General features: G+C 37.9%; 1 protein-coding gene across 6 annotated transcripts in view; it reads left to right on the top strand.

Moving 5' to 3' along the window:
* The window catches only part of APP (amyloid beta precursor protein), a 287,239-nt gene that overhangs the window by 82,134 nt on the left and 191,859 nt on the right, over positions 1-13,246 (top strand). The gene's annotated exons all lie outside the window — the stretch shown is intronic.

The following is a 13,246-nucleotide window of genomic DNA, read 5'->3' on the forward strand; positions in this document are numbered from 1 at the left end:
CCCTGCCTCAGAATGAATTTACCCAGGGTGTTTACTGAAATTGCAAATTCCTGGGCCAGTCCCAGGACTCCTGAATGAAAAATGCCTATAGTAGCGGATCCGGGAATTCTTATTTTACCGTATCCCATAGATGATTCTCATGAACTGGGGCCTTGTGTGTTTCTTCACATAGACTTTCTAGAAGAAAGAATCTAATGTGAAGCTGCAGCATTTTGTTAATTTCTAAAAAAAAAGAAAAAAAAAAGGCTTTTCTACAATAACTACTCGTCTTATTTGGTGATAGTAGAGGAATTGGAATTGGGAAGGCTTTTTTTCTGCTTACATCAAACTGGAGGAAACAGTCTGATCATTAATGTTTAGTGTTTGTTTTGTCACAAACCTCAAATTTACCTCAACCTTTTATTTTAAAAAATTGAGTAGTTTTATGTGGTATCGTGCTCTTTTCCTCTGGAAACTGTCATACTCCATATTTAATCTAACTTGGTTATTAGTCTGTTCCTAGTTGTTGTTTTATGTGACCAGTCATTGCAGAAATCAAGTTCTTTGCTCTGGTATCTTACATCTAGATGTTTTCCACAAGTGTATTAAATCAGTAGGCAGGTTGTAAATAAGGATATAGAGATTGTCTGTGGAGATTGTGGACAAATATTGATGTACATTCTGATGACTTCTTATAAAGGTTAAAAGGAATATTTCAAAGAAAATCCAACAGCAAACTTAGAAAGTAAGGATAATTACTGAAGATTCTGGAGATCTATGTAATATATGGTCAAAAACGAATGTCCTAAGAGCATACTGATTGCTGTTCATTCATGTGCATAATTTGAGACACCTTCATGTGCATAAAATGAAAACACTGGGCATTAGAAAGAAGATTTCACCTGGTGAATTTACTTACAATGTAATTTACTCACAATGAAACTGACGAAGAGAGTGTAGAAAACTAGATTCTTAAACATTTGATAATTCAAGAGTTTCCTTTTTCCTCCTTATTCCTTGTACCTATATGCTTTATAAGGCCTCTTAACTCTTTTCTGGTTGATCAAAAAGTACAATTTAGTTAGATGAAAATAAGCAGCACTTAAATACTAGATACAGAACTCCTACTCAAAAAAATATAGAAGTCATCTGTCTCCAGGAACTGTGTATTTTATACTCACTTAGTTATTACACCAAGAAATAACACACAGAGATTGAACAATTCAGTGCAAGTTAGGAAGCAGATCATGAGTCTGTTAATTTGATGGGCCAGGCTTCGTTAATGATTTGTTTCTTTTAGTTCTTACTTACCTGTTCTATGAAGTATTCCAAATATATTTTCATTAGAATGTAAGCTCACTGAGAACAGGTAGGGCTTTGGATAGGCATTATTGCTCCTGGTATGACACTCAAAACTGCAGTCATGTTTCAGAAGTGAGCTTATCATTTTACATAGATCTTTCTGCTTCATATTCTATTCAGAATGATTTGTATTAAAGTTGATGGAAAGATGAAATTCACATTAAGATTGTTATTTACCACCTAGTGCCAATTGTTGTAGCAAATATCCTTTGAACCCCAGGTCTATTTTATCCTATCTGTTGATCACTTCCTTTGCCCCTGCTCTTCAAGCCTCCTCATCTCTGAAAAGCTCTCCTTCCACTGGGCATGGTGGCTCAAGCCTGTAATCACAGCACTGTAGGAGGCCGAGGTGGGAAGATTGCTTGAGCCCAGCAGTTAGAGACCAGCCTGGGCAGTCTCTTAAAAAAACAAAAACAAACAAACAAAAAAACCTCCAAGTGAACGAACAGTACAACAAGTAATAAAAGATATAAAAGATGTTCTCAGATCACAATATCAAGTCAGAAGATTTTATGATACTATTATAATTACATGGAGACTGTCCAAATATTTGTATTTGTTGTGATACACTGCATTATGCACCATTTAGGGAAACAACAGCCTAAGTAATGTGGTTTTAAATAATTAATCTCATCTACCAAACACCTGTTTGATAGTAAAGTTAATGACCTGTCCTCACCTTATGTTTTTAACCATTATGGAAAGAGAACCACTTGAAAATATATCATTCCACTGACGAGTAATTACAGAGCTGTGATGCACAGGCTGGAGACTGGCAAGGAGAAATGGAGAGAAGCCCATAAAATAATTCTCTCTGGGAAGGAGTTTATTCCTGCCAAGGCTTTGCCATCAGCCATTATCACATTTCTCTTTCATCCTCTGAACAGATTCTGGGCTCCTTTGATGTGGAGGTACATAATTCAAGAAGATGGGTCACTTGCGACATGTTAAGCAAATTTCTCAGTTCTGGTTTAGTGTCTGATGTGAAATAAGCATGTTGACACTAACTATTCTTGACTACTATGGGACTAGATAATCATTCGCAATTTCCTGTAGGTACTTGGCCTATTTGAATCATTTTACCGTATTTTCTCATTTTATGAATCACTGGTCCTTTTCCATTGGACCTGAAATTAGACCCTAATATGACAAGTAGACCATATGTTGTCTCTTACTTTGTCATTAACCTTAGATTAGAATTAAGGAATATAGGCGCTGCTTTTTTCTTACGTAGTGGCAAATTTTTCAAAGGTCTCAAACCCAGAGTATTATACAGAGTTTATAAAATAACCTGGTAGAGTATGCAGAGCATGTCTTGTCTTTCAGGAAAAGGAATTGAAAAAACATAGATTTTTCAATAGGTCTAACATAGGTAACATAGGGACATACGTGTAACTCATGTACATTTTACTTGCACTTGATAGCAGGCAGTGTTAGTTCTTAGTCTCTCTTCACAGGCTATACAACTACCAAGATCCAGAGAGGTTGGATCTCTTGCTATAACTCACAGCAAATAAACGGGAGAGTCAGCACTACAGTCAGCACTACAGTCCAAGATCTCTTGATTATTGGTCCAGTGTTTTTTACAGTATACACAAAAATTTGTTTTAAAACAAATATTCACTGTGAATTAGAGACAATAAATAACACTAAAAAAGAAACTCACAGCTATCGTTGCGTTGACAAAGGAGACAACCAAGACCTAGTATAGGATAAATCTCCATGTGATATGTTTTCTACTTTATAGTAGTAGTAGGTAACATTCTTACATATTATTCCTGCTTAACAAAGAATTACTGTTCAGCATTAACATAAGTATGCTCTAAAATCTCTTGACTGTATCCAAATACATGTTTTAGACAAGAGTTTTTTTTTTTTACTGACCTAGCAAACAAAAGAAGATTGTCTTGAACATTAAGCGTGTTAAAATTCAAAACAAAACTTGAAGAGAGAAAAATGCTTGTTATGTGTGGCATACAACCTTCCTAAGCTGTTTATCAGATGAAGGATCCAGTGTGGCACTGGGTTATTTTTCTGTAATATTTTGCCTTGGGCATATGTGCTGTACATTTCTTGTCTGCATGGGGAAAGTATGTCAGGTTGCTGTTGCCACTTTCTTCCCATGGAGTGGATAATTTCCCTTGAGAATAAGTTGGCTTTCTCATCTCACCCTTTGCTTTTGGTAGTGCCTCTGGACCCAGAGGGTAAGATTCATCTTAATCATATGAACATTTTATTAATTATCTCATGTGTGATTCAAGCACATCATTACTATTACTCAAGGAGAATATTTTCTTTGCAAAGCTTTCAATCCTTTCCATTTGAATGACTGCTCTTCATGGTGTAATAGATCCACTGTTAAAATTGGCACTTTTCTGTACTTGTCTCTGACCAGCAAAAGCAAGGAACATTGCGTAAAATAAATTACTGTTGAATTGTTGGGGCAAAGTCAGGTTAATACCTTAATCCAAAAAAAGGAATTACAAGTTAAAGAGTTTTACCTTAAATGTCATTCTATTTCATTTTGTAATGAAGACTTTCCAAATGTGGAAGTAGTAATGACCAGAAATCTTGTCAGATACGGTCAAATGAGGAAGGTATTCAATTCCTATTTTGAATTGTATTGTTTTAATACAATTTTAGGAAAAGCATGCCTTGTTTTCTGGGTTTCTTGGCTGCCTTTGTATCAGTTATCTACAGCTATCTTCTTTAGCATGGAGAGGATGTATTTGAATACTATGACATATTATACCAGGGTCATTCTTTGAATTCATGTAAACAACAATTCTCTTGAGACACATCAGTACAACACAATAGTCAGAAATGTCACATGAGAGTTCACTGAACTTTAAAGATGGAGATGAGAATGGAAAAACATTTTTATTGTAGACTTTAAGGATCTTGTAAATCCCCGTATGTAATCCGGTGTGCTAGAGAATTGGTGCCCATGGCGCCTCCTGTCCCCACTGACCTGCACTGTGTAAATCCTACTAATTTTGAAGTCATGGGAGATACATGTGTGGGACCTATACATGCACTGTGATGAGAACGATGACATCATCATTCTCATTATTTAATGAGCCTGGCTGCTGCACACAAGAAGGATGCAAATTCTTGAATGTTCTTGATTGTTTACATCATGGTCTCATAAGGAATGACCAGAATTGCTGGGCATTTCTTCATCAGGAAAGGCTAATCAGCCATCCTTGGAGAGACATCGGACTCCTTTATATGTGGCCTTCCCATGGGACCTTTGAATGGTCCACGTTTATCATGCTTCAGAACCAGTATATGCAGTCTGATTCTCAACTAAGTAAAAGAAAACATGTCCGGAAAAGAAATCTTATCAGTGTTTATCTCCAAACAGTGGGATTACAGGTGATTTTGATTTTATTTAAGCAATTTTCTATGAATTTGTATAATAAATGAGTAGCTTTTATAATCAGCAAAAGATAGACTGTGAAATCAGTACATATAATTTTGTATTTGTATGTAGTACCATTGAAGGATAATAGAAAAAAGTCAAAAGACTTGAAAGTCGACACAGAATGATCATTAATTTGTTTTATCTCGTGGTAGTTGTACTTTATGAGCTGTATACATACAGTATGGGAAAATACACTTTAGTTTTAAAAACACTATGCTGCCAAAATAAAAGAAAATAACGTTTGTTCATACGATCTTCAACAAAATTTAAGCAGCATTAATCATCACTAATTCTTCAGGAAGATTCTTGATCTTCCTTAATTTTTTTTCCTCCAAAATTGCATATGGCAGCCACATTTGTTTCAGGCCAGAAGGAAGAATGGGAAGAGCTTACATTTATCTCATAGATTCCTTCTGGGTGAGGAAGACTTAGAAAGTGAAGCCCTCTTCCATTTGATTAAGCAAGAACACCTATAAAAATGATGTCCTTCAGCCGGGCGCGGTGGCTCACGCCTGTAATCCCAGCACTGTGGGAGGCTGAGATGGGTGGATTGCAAGGTCAGGAGATTGAGACTATCCTGGCTAACACGGTGAAACCCCGTCTCTACTAAAAATACAAAAAAATTAGCCGGGCGTGGTGGAGGGCACCTGTAATCCCAGTTACTCGGGAGGCTGAGGCAGGAGAATGGCGTGAACCCGGGAGGCGGAGCTTGCAGTGAGCTGAGATTGCGCCACTGCACTCCAGCCTGGGGGACAGAGCCAGACTCAGTCTCAAAAAAAACAAAAAAACAATGGTGTCCTTCTAGATAGGTCATCCTCCATGGCTCACTGCCGCACTTCCTTGGCCCTGTCCCAAGTTCCATAATTGCCTCGATTGCACTGGCTGCTGCTTGATTTGCTTTCTAAAACTCAGGACTGGGGATGAGTCGAGGAGACTGACTTTTTTAAGAATCGCACTTTGAAAAGAAGGAAGCGTAGTGGTGTTTCTTGGCTCCATTTCCAATTTTGTTTCTTTTCATTTTAATTAGTGTACCTGGTATTGTGTCCTCTTTCTGGGACTTTTAACAACTCATGTTTTGATTGATAAGAGCTCTAATAGCATGGGTGATTTATACTTCATTAGATTTTCGGTTTTGTCTTCTTTACTGGAGTTGTATTCAGGTGTCATTAAGTAACAGGAGAAATTAAAAAGAAACGATAACTTTTGAAAAACTGCTGTTATGCCTTATGAGTTGGCTTTGCTGATATTTTCTTGAAGCACAGAATTTATCTATCTCTAGGTCCTAGGTGATAGGTGAGAAAAAGAAATCCAGCTTATTTGGCATGATTTTGTCCCAAGGCTTGCTAGTAATTGCTTTGAAAAATGAATAGCAAGGCTAATGGACATCTCATTTGTAGTACATGCTAAGAATTGCAAATCTGTGCTCAAAAGAAATTTCTCTGATTACAAAAGTAACATATATTCAACGTACAAAGTTGAGAAAATACAACCAGTAGCTAAAAATAATCAAAACCATTTGGCTTCCTTGCAGTCTACATTTTTTGCATGTATGTTTTGCTTTTGTTTTTAGTGTTATATAATAGTTTCCTGTTTTGTGACTTGCTTTTTACACCTAACATTTTTAGAATACTCTATCTGTGAAATTAAATATTCTTGGAGAGCATAATTTTTAATGTAGCATCACACCAGACACTCTAATGTGTTTACTCTTTTTTTATGGTCATTTAGCTGGTTTTCTTTATTTTGTGGTGGTGTAATAGTTGTTATAAATGATGCTGTGATAAACATCCTGGTAGATAAATTTGTGTTTAGTTGATTTTTACATAACAGTTATTGGCGGAATGCCTTGCAAATCTTATAGTTGGTGTAATAAAATATATGTGCCACATAATTGTTTATGAAAATATGGAGGAGAATTTTAATACTGATTTATGATCCTGAGTTTAACATAAGCATAGATACCCCTACATTTAGCTATGATTTTTTTATTGATAGAGTAGAAGTGCCTGTAATTTCTACTTAAAACCATTTAAAATAATTACTATATAAATCTATTTAAACAATTTTAAATATTTTCCAAATTTCCACCTTGGGAAGCAGTTAATTGAATATTCTCAGAGAAATAAGTCCTACAGAATTGACCAATAAAAGGTCAAACTTATGTATTCATTGTGTACGTTTTATTGATCACCCACAGTGTGTGAGCCCCTAGAGGTGGGTGAAATGTGGGCCTTCCTCTTACAGAGTTGATAGTGGGCCTGAAGGGGGATGGGATTTCAGCTCAGGAATTTAGGGAAGACTTGACAGGAAGTAGCATTGCGAGCCAAGATTTCAAGGATAAGATTTCAAGGCAAGAAAGGAGATGTATTTTAGGTATTCAGACAGAGGGTCAAGAAAGTCTTTAAGGTAGGAACTGAAAGGATATGTGTAGAAGAACATGGTTCACTTTTCAGAAAGAAGAGGTAATTGGTCATGATAAGAGTAGTAGTTTTTAAAAATCATTACTATTTTCATTCATTTATAATGAATACTATTATGTTATAATTTTAAAGTTTATATCCAAATAGTTGTTTTCAAGATGGTAATGAATGTATATTGCTTTTATGTATACACATAGTACTTTTTGCTTTTTGGTAACTAAGTTTATAATTTTTGAGGGCAGGAAATATTTTTATTTTTCACTTACAAAGAAACTATATTTTAATAAGAGTTTTTTGACAGCATTGCTTTATGCCAAAGGAAAATAAAGCAACATTTAAGATATCAAAGAAAGCAAATGCAAAACAAGGATTATTTATTTATTTATTTTATTCATTTTTGAGATGGAGTTTCACTCTTGTCGCCCAGGCTGGAGTGCAATGACGTGATCTCGGCTCACTGCAACCTCCACCTCCTGGGTTCAAGCGATTCTCTTGCCTCAACCTCCTGAGTAGCTGGGATTACAGGCGAGTGCCACCACGCCCAGCTAATTTTATGTTTTTAGTAGAGAAGGGGTTTCTCCATGTTGGTCAGGCTGGTCTCGAACTCCTGACCTCAGGTGATCCACCCACCTCAGCCTCCCAAAGTCCTGGGATTACAGACATGAGCCACCATGCCCAGCCAAAACAAGGATTTTATATTTAATCAAACTGACATGCAGATATGATCACATGAAATAAATATCAACGTACAATAACTCAGGGCATATTTTAACATTATTTTCCTGTAGAATCTGCTAGAGAACAAGTTTCAGATACCCAAAATACCTAGAGAAAAACTAATATAAGGATGGGTAATGAGCATTAAGTAGAAACATAAAAACTAAGACTCACTGATGGTAAAAAGTATGGTAATATAGTATTCCACAGCTATATGCTGTGACAATAAAGAGATTCTGTAACTGTCAGGCCTCTGAGCCCAAGCTAAGCCATCCCCTGTGACCTGCATGTATATGCCCAGACGGCCCAAAGCAAGTGAAGAATCACAAAAGAAGTGAAAATGGCCTGTTCCTGCCTTAACTGATGACATTCCACCACAAAAGAAGTGAAAATGGCCGGTCCTTGCCTTAAGTGATGACATTATCTTGTGAAATTCCTTCTCCTGGCTCATCCTGGCTCAAAAAGCTCCCCCACTGAGCACCTTGTGACCCCCCCCACCTCTGCCCGCCAGAGAACAACCCCCTTTGACTGTAATTTTCCTCTACCTACCCAAATCTTACAAAATGGCCCCACCCCTGTCTCCCTTCACTGACTCTTTTCCGGACTCAGCCCGCCTGCACCCAGGTGAAATAAACAGCCTTGTTGCTCACACACAGCCTGTTTGGTGGCCTCTTCACACGGACGCAAGTGACAGTAACTTTAATGGGGAAGAATGAGAAGAAGATGTGCATAAAGAAACAACTGTTTTTATATTAATGGTGGTAGTATTAGTGTGTAATTCTGAGCCTGGTTCATAAGTAATGTGGTGTAACATAAGTGAATAGTTGTATGATATTTTAATTCAATCATCCCATGTATTTGAGAATCAGAATTTTTGATGTGGAAAAAGAAGATTCACATATAACATATAATCTATTAAAAAGATACCCTGTAGTCATGAGTTTGACTTTTAGGTATCATTTCTCAGTATAACATATCGTTGTAGATTTCAGATAACATTTTTCCCCATAAATACTGTCCACTGCAGGCCTAAAAATAATGAAAAGGCCTAAAAGACCAACTCAGTAGCGGTAAACACCAGTACTGCACCTAGATTATGGTCTTTAGGAACCATTTTCCAGTAAAAGATATCAGTAATCTTTGGAAAGCAGGAATTTTTTTTCCTTTTTTTATTTTTTTGAGATAGAGTCTTGCTCTGTCACCCAGGCTGGAGTACAGTGGTGCGATCTTGGCTCACTGCAACCTCTGCCTCCTGAGTTCAAGCCATTCTCTGCCTCAGCCTACCAAGTAGCTAGGATTACAGGTGCCCACAACCACTACCGGCTAATTTTTTTTTTGTATTTTTAGTAGACATGGAATTTCACCACCTTGGCCAGTCTGGTCTTGAACTCCTGACCTCGTGATCCACCCGCCTCGGCCTCCCAAAGTACTGGGATTACAGGCATGAGCCACCACAACCTGGCGGAAAGCAGGAAATTTTTTTTTTTTTTTTTTTTTTTTTTTGAGACGGAGTCTCGCTCTGTCACCCAGGCTGGAGTGCAGTGGCTGCATCTCGGCTCACTGCAAGCTCCGCCTCCCGGGTTCACGCCATTCTCCTGCCTCAGCCTCTCCGAGTAGCTGGGACTACAGGCGCCCGCCACCACGCCCGGCTAATTCTTTGTATTTTTAGTAGAGACGGGGTTTCACCGTGGTCTCGATCTCCTGACCTCATGATCCGCCCGCCTCGGCCTCCCAAAGTGCTGGGATTACAAGCGTGAGCCACCGCGCCCGGCCGGAAATTTTTTTAAAGCTATTTTTATTCAGTCATGTAAAAAAAATGAGCAGAAAGAAACAAAAAACTTAAAAAAAAAAAAACTTTAAAAATGAGCAGAATCTTAGGAATCACCTGCGACTTTGGTTATTCATGCTTAGCCATTTCTGTAGGAAATTCCAGCACTATTTGAGTTAGACCACTAATTATATGTGTGTTGTAGCTTTCTCCAAGAGGTAATGGAATTCACAAATCAAAACTTTGAGATTATTAAGTGTTACAAGCGAATTATAACCCCTGTCATTTGCTTTGAAATGGACAGCTAAACATATTTTGTGTTAATTTCTTATGGATACTGCTTTGTTTGTTTATTGAGACGGAATTTCACTCCTGTCACCTAGGCTGAAATGCAATGGCGAGATCTCAGCTCACTGCAACCTCTGCCTCCCGGGTTCAAGTGATTCTCCTGCCTCAGCCTCCCAAGTAGCTGGGATTACAGGCGTGCACCACCATGCCTAGCAGATTTTTGTATTTTTAATAGAGACAGGGCTTCACCATGTTGGCCAGGCTGGTTTCGAACTTCTGACCTCAGGTGATCCACCCGCCTTGGTCTCCCAAAGTGCTGGGATTACAGGTGTGAGCCACCATGCCCGGCCTTGATAGGCTTTTAGTTGGTTTCCATATACAGTATATATAGGGAGAAACAGACTAAGACAGACACTGGCATCCACAGAAGTAAAAAAAACCAAAGTGAAGTATCATTTAAATTTCACACAGTCATGGTCACATTTTTCAGCTTTTTGCATCTATGTTATATAAAAATGACAAAAATGCCTTTAGAAGCTCAAGTTTTCAGGACTTCCTGAAGCTGTGTCATAGTTTAAAAATGCCATAAAAAATGCCGTCAGATTTAATAACATATCAGCTGAACACTGTGGATTTCTGTTATGTTGAGTCTTCAAAAATTTCTCCCTGTATGAGGAATTAGTACTGTTATGTCTGATCTGGTGGTCTGAAACGTGAACTTTTCTGGGCCAACCAGTAAACAGCTGCTTCTGCTTTATAGCTGCGTAATTCAGTCTTGGGAATTATTAGATAATTCCCACACCATTTCAGCTTGCTGTTTTAACATAAATTTAATATGAGCAATATTTCTAGCTAACCTCAAGCTGTGTTTATTGTTGTGGAATTTTCTCTTTTATTCTGAGGTAAATGATTACAAATGGTTATGATGAGGAATCGAAGAAGAAAGTGGACTCTCTTCAAAGTTCTTTTTCTACTCTAGCCGCTTCTGAGCATCTTTCTCAAGCACTGTGTTTCCATCAGTCCCTACCCCAAGCAGAGAAAGGAAAGTTTTCCCCTTGGTCTGTAGAACCCACTTCTCATTGTGTCCTTTCCCAAAGCAAATAAAAATTTTGAGATACTGTCTTGAGTTTGATTTTTTTTTTTTTTTTTGATACGGAGTTTCACTCTTTGTTGCTCAGGCTGGAGTGCAATGGCACAATCTCAGCTCACCCCAACCTCCGCCTCCTGGGTTCAAGCGATTCTCCTGCCTAAACCTGCCGAGTAGCTGGGATTACAGGCATGTGCCACCACGCGCAGCTAATTTTGTATTTTTAGTAGAGACGGGGTTTCTCCTTGTTGGTCAGGCTGGTCTCGAACTCTCGACCTCAGGTGATCTTCGCCTCGGCCTCCCAAAGTGCTGGGATTACAGGCGTGAGCCACCACACCCTGCCGAGTTTGATGGTTTTTTTTAACCATTCAAGCCAGTAAATAACTTTCCAGACAGCTGTAGTAGAAAACAGAATTTGCGTGTGACAAAACTTAAGATTTTGGGATTGAGAGCTGTATGGTTTATGCCATGTGGATAATTGTAGCCAGATGAAGAATATGAAATTTAAGGAAGTGTTTAGAGTGGTACAGACAGCTGTTACTATGATTCTTGGGGTAGAAGAGTAGCTTACATCCAACATAAAAAAAATGGCATTAACTGAATTAACTTCAGCCTTTGCCATGAAACCCAAGCTTTCACTAGGTTTTAAATAATGAACTACATTAAAAATAGTATATAAATATGTAAAATATATTAGACATAGACTTCTCATAATAAATTATAGGGAACTTTTGATGTATTTCTTCCCTAGGAAAAGAACTAAACAAATGCTTTTTTGTGGACTTAAAATTTTTCAGTTTTACTATTGTGAATTAGGTACAGCATATCTTTATAATTCCAAATAATACTCATAAAAGCAGAACTGTTTATTTACTTATTATGAAGGGAATACTGAAATGAAATTAAGGACAATTTTTTTTCTCACGTTATATTTTTGAAAAGTTATTTGATGTTTGTACTTAAATAAAGAATGATTTTTTTAAGCCAGTTCTCAGTTAGCACTGAGGGAAAGAATATGCTTTTTTTCAGGTACACAAAAAAGCATCATGGATATAAGAAATGACATAAAGATGAATCTACAGTCTAGGTTAAGACATATTTTAATTTCATTGTCAAAGGCTGTTAGGAAATATTCATATTTTAGTACTTGACAAAGAAGGTTCTCAATATTTGTTTTAGTGTTCAGTCAAAGGATAAATTCTGTCATCTTTCTCTTTTATCATATTAGTCACTGAGTGGCTTCATTAAACATTCCCTCTTCCATATCCCTTGATAAATTTCAACTTGTTGGTGATGCATCCCAGGAGTGTCTGTCTTTTTTTTTTTTTTTTTTTTTTTTCCCTTCTCCTGTCAGTGAGTCTTAGGCTTTGGCTTTGAAACCCTATAGTGAAGGGAAATCTCAGGCAACAGCTGTGCAACCGTCTGGAGAGCAGCTAGTCCAGATTGGAGGAGACGAACAGGGCTGGTCCCAGGAGAGAGGCCTCCAGGAAAAAATGGCATTGATGCATTACCTGCATTAAAGATTTTCCTGTACTTAGCATGCTTTTTAGGGTTCTACTGGAGAGTTTGGGAAAGATGCAGTATTGATGGATGCATAGAAAATGAGTAAAGTTTTTTAAATGGGGCAAATATTAACTGTAGAGAAAGAAAAGCCAAAAGTACAAAATAACAGCGTCATAAGATACAAATATAAAAATACGCCCAAGTATGAGCGTTCTGGCAGACTCACAATACAAATGCTATATATGGGGTAAAACTATACCAGTAGGATGGTGGGAAGGGAAAAGGGTGGGCTCATGTTCCACAGTGGGAAGACCTACAGTGGAAAAATCAGGAGAATAGCTATTTAAGCACAGAGTTTAGGGAGTAAGTTGCAGAAGAGACAACTAAATGAGATGGCCATGAATGATTTTTATGACCTCCTCTTGTTATGGGGAAATCGATCAAGGAGGCCTATATTTGATGGCAGGAAGAAGTTGAGTTTAAGGTTTCCAGACATTTGTTTTCATCTGGAACATTTCTTTTATTCTTTTTTTTTTTTTTTTTTTTGAGACAGAGTCTCGCTCTGTCGCCCAGGCTGGAGTGCAGTGGTGCGATCTCGACTCACTGCAAGCTCCGCCTCCCGGGTTCACGCCATTCTCCTGCCTCAGCCTCTCCGAGTAGCTGGGACTACAGGCGCCCGCCACCACGTCCGGCGA

This window comes from Hylobates moloch, unplaced genomic scaffold, assembly GCF_009828535.3.
Source record: "Hylobates moloch isolate HMO894 unplaced genomic scaffold, HMol_V3 SCAFFOLD_14, whole genome shotgun sequence".
NCBI lineage: Eukaryota > Metazoa > Chordata > Mammalia > Primates > Hylobatidae > Hylobates > Hylobates moloch.